The 4,552-nt window shown below is 43.5% G+C and overlaps 1 pseudogene; it reads left to right on the top strand.

Moving 5' to 3' along the window:
* Positions 1–4,434: 4,434 nt before the first annotated feature.
* LOC124799832 lies at positions 4,435–4,552 on the top strand (annotated as a pseudogene).

The raw sequence follows: 4,552 nt of genomic DNA, 5'->3' as shown, positions 1-4,552 counted from the left end.
AGAATGAGATTTTCACTCTGCAGAAGTAAAGCTGTGAGAACGGGGTGTGAGTCGTGCTTGGGTAGCTTAGTTGGTACAGCACCTGCCCGCGAAAGGCTAAGGTCTCGATTTCGAGTCTCGGTCTGGCACACAGTTTTTATCTGCCAGGAAGTTTCATATCAGCGCACACTCCGCTGCAGAGTGAAAATCTCATTCTGGAAACATCCCCCAGGCTGTGGCTAAGCCATGTCTCTGCATATCCTTTCTTTCAGGAGTGCTAGTTCTGCAAGGTTCGCAGCAGAGCTTCTGTTAAGTTTGGAAGGCAGGAGACGAGGTACTGGCAGAAGTAAAGCTGTGAGGACGGGGGCGTGAGTCGTGCTTGGGTAGTTCAGGTGGTAGAGCACTTGCCCGAGAAAGGGACAGGTCCCGATATCGACTCTCGGTCCGGCACACAGTTTTAATCTGCCAGGAAGTTTCATATCAGCGCACACTCCGTGGCAGAGTGAAAATCTCATTCTGGAAACAGATATCCTGTCATCAATGTAGTTCATACAGTCGCAAGACCTGAATATGTCTGAAAACTTTTTATGGAACATACCTACATTAAAATAACCTGTCGAGTAACTCGACAGCAAAATTTGTACTAAAGTAGCGTAAATTACACCACGAAACCGAACAAAACCGAAATATTGTCTCAAAAAGTTAGGGGAACCGTTTGCGAAATGTACTAACTCAACTGTTCACCTCTTAGCTGCGTTCCGTCTGGTATGGCATAGTCAGCGAAAAGGATCTAACCGCAATGAAGATCAACAAAATGAAATTACGCTCACCGTTCTTCAGCAACACAATTGGCATTATGTTAAATAGATTAGCCTGTACTTCCGTTTGTGAAGGCGAAAATTTCATACATAAAACGACCTATCTGCACACTCGTGGTGGGAATGGCAGTTTAACTACTAAGTTTAACTACTAAGCACTCAACCACCAGTTTTCCAAGCTCCAGGACTATGTAGATTGCCTGAGCATTTGCAAAGCGAAAAGCATCTAAAATACAACGGAATTTCCTCCTCTAGCTCAAGCGTATCTGGAACTCAGGTTGTAGCCACTGGACTGCATCAGTACCTACGATTTTTGAAGTACCCATCACATTGTCAAAAGCAATGACAAATTTACCAAAGGAAATTTTTAAAATGTACAGATGTTACACCAGAGGATTATATTAATTTAGTAACGTAACATTTCCTTTAATTTCTTTACGTTTCTCCTTAACCGTAAAGAAGATGATTTTTATAATGAATTTATTTCTTTTCCAGTGCTAGGCAAGTGAAACTAAGAAGAACAAAGTCTTCAGTTTTCCCTTCCTTTCCAACATTCACATTTTTCTGAGAACCATTAGTGGAAGGAAGAAACCTTACTTCCGTGTACAGGAAGGCAAAATTCAATGGCTAAATAGTCAGTGGAGGCGATCTCCCTTATGGTGATCATACAAATGGACTGAATGAGGATAGGTGAAAAGAAAGGATAAGTAGGGTAACAGGGTTTGAGTCACAATCTGGCTAATCTTTTAATAGTCATTACATTGCAGGTTCAGCGTACCCGAATGGCTTCTGGTGACATAATTTCACGCCTTTCTACCCTGATTTCATGTCATCCCAGGGCATCTGATTAATTTCATAAACATTCCCTAGGACCCACCAATTCTAATTATTCTACAATGAACCAGATGTAAAGAACTGCAGCAAACCCACTGATGAGCCAAAACGTTTCGAGCACCTGCTTAATAGCGTATTTTTCCACTTTTGAAACACAGTTCAACAGAGATTCTGCTTGGCATGGGCTCTACATATCATTGACAGAATTACAGAAGTATGTGGCACCAGATGTCCTCGCACAAGTCAGCAATTGCCTGAAATTATTGGATGGTCGTTTATGGGCACGCAGCTGGTTCCCTACAATGGGTACATATCAGGCTCATTTGGTGGCCAAGGCATCAATGTGAGTTCACTATAATGCCCCTCGAATCACTGTAGCATCATTATGACCTTGCAAGACAGTTATCCCGGTGGAAGATGTCATCGCCGTAAGGGGAGGCTTCAGGCATTAAGCGACCGATGCATGTGGTTCGCAGTTCACTGCTATCATGATGCCTTCGATTACCACCACAGGTCCCACGGGAGCCCAACTCACGGTACCCCACAGCATAATTCTGCCCTCACCGTCCGGCATCTGCGGCGCGGTGAATTTTTCTTGCAGCCATTAGCCTGGATGACGGCGTGTAAAGCCCAACCATCGAGCTGGCGTAACAAGAAATGCCATTCATTCAACAGGCGGCACCGTTTCTATTGATCCACGGTGAACACTCAGTGATGCTTTGCCCACGGCAATCGTAACTGATGATGACCGAGCGAGGTGGCGCAGTGGTTAGACACTGGACTCGCATTCGGGAGGACGACGGTTCAATCCCGTGTCCGGCCATCCTGATTTAGGTTTTCCGTGATTTTCCTAAATCACTCCAGGCAAATGCCGGGATGGTTCCTCTGAAAGGGCACGGCCGACTTCCTTCCCCATCCTTTCCTAATCCGATGAGACCGATGACCACGCTGTCTGGTCTCCTTCCCCAAATAACCAACCAACCATAACTGATGATGACGTTGGGATAACACAAGAGCGCATAAGGGTCGTGTGATGTGGAGCTCCGTGTTCAACAATGGCGTTTCAACGGTGTGCACCAAAAAAAAAATTGTGCCTGCACCACTTTATACTCTGTCATCAGATCTGCCACTGATCGCTGCCTATCCAAGATTACAGAGTGGGGGAACCTCCGACCTGCAAGTTTTGTGATGACATGTGGTGGTCCAGTACCATACGGACTACTCCTTATTTCACCGCTCTTCAAGCACATTCCATATCTGCTCATGACAGTAGTATGCTAAAAGCCGACCAACATTTTAGAGAATCTCATTTCCAGCAACAAGGCCACAACAATGTGCTCTGTGTCAGACCCCTTATATCAGTGAACTTCCGAATTTTTGGTGAGGGTCTTCGCTATAATGAGTGACTGACCGTTCGTCTCTGTTCCGCTTACAATCTTTCCTTGCGGCATCAAGTGCCCGCTACGCCACCAGGAGGTGTCCAACCCCGCGGTGTGCAAGGGTCTTAACGTTTTGGCTCATTAGTGTATGCATCTTTGTCTTCTAACAGAAGAGGACAATCGGTGATTTATGATCAGAAATGAAATGCTGGATGTATGATGGCTGCGTATTATACTGTTTGGTTTGCCAACTTTAAGAAAACGAAGCAGTGTTCGGCATCCAAGTGAAAAGTACAGGAGAAACCAATGAAAGCTGATGAGATTCAACACAGCAGTCCCCAGAAAGCGTGACCAGCATGCCTTACCCCTATTCTGTTCAAATGTGAATAACGTGTTGCAGTACTGCTCTGTCTTGCGCGCGACAATGCTAAACCTGAAAATTACTATTGATCTACACAGCTACACTCGTTAGGTGCAATGAGTTCAAGGTTATTAGTAAATCGAAGTATTTTCCGAAAACACCTGCCTACTTTTCCATTTTGAAAAGTGGTCAATTAAAGATTGTAAGAGAAAGCTAGGGGAAAAATGAAATATAGACAGAAATTACAACAGTAAGTTTTTTTGGATACTGTGAGAAAGTGCTCATGGCTGATTTTAAATTTAATGAACGTCTTAACATCTAAATAATACACTTTATTCTCAAACCTAGCAATTCTCACTACAATAACCAAGTTAGTCCGATGGCGCTGCAATAGTGAAAAAAAGTAAGATTATTATAATATTTACCTCTGCCAGTCTACTTCTGGTATACATTCAGTTCCATTAAACTTCCTCTTTCACAGATCACCAGTACACAGGTAATAATAAAAATATGCATGACAGAAAATAAGTACAAATTATTGCTAACATATTGTTACAAGTTTAGTATTTAATAAATATTAGGGCACACTGACAGTAATGCACACTCCATTACATGTGTAGACTTTTAGTACAGAGAGCCTACAGAACACATATATGTACTGCACATAGTAGTGTCCTAAGTACGAAGAAAATGTTTATCACCACCCTAGGTTTCAACATACACGTGAACTAAATGGCACAAAAAATGTCCTCAGAGCAGTAAAACTTGTAATTAACTGCCAACCATAAGCGAATGGGGAATGTATATGACACTTTGAGGGAGAATCTTGCAGTCCCACTGACAATGACAGTGTAAATATTATTTGAAAAGCAACGTGAGACAATCTTGCAGAGCCACTTGCACTGTCATCAGAAATATTTGATATAATTGACCTGTGCAGGATAATCTTGCAGTCCCACTGACACAGCCTTCAGAAGTATTTGGTATAACTGAACAGTGCACGACTACCTTGCAGTCTCACTGGCACTGCCATCAGAAAAATTTTAAATTGATAGTAACGAGGGGCAATGGCCTTGCTGCAGTGGTTACACCGGTTCCCGTGAGATCACCGAAGTTAAGCGCTGTCGGGCGTGGTCTGCACTTGGATGGGTGACCATCCGGGTCGCCATGCGCTGTTACCA

This window comes from Schistocerca piceifrons, chromosome 5 (genome assembly GCF_021461385.2).
Source record: "Schistocerca piceifrons isolate TAMUIC-IGC-003096 chromosome 5, iqSchPice1.1, whole genome shotgun sequence".
Taxonomy (NCBI): Eukaryota; Metazoa; Arthropoda; class Insecta; order Orthoptera; family Acrididae; genus Schistocerca; species Schistocerca piceifrons.
Note: the sequence above shows the minus strand (reverse complement) of the source record. Positions and strands in the feature narration are given on the sequence as shown.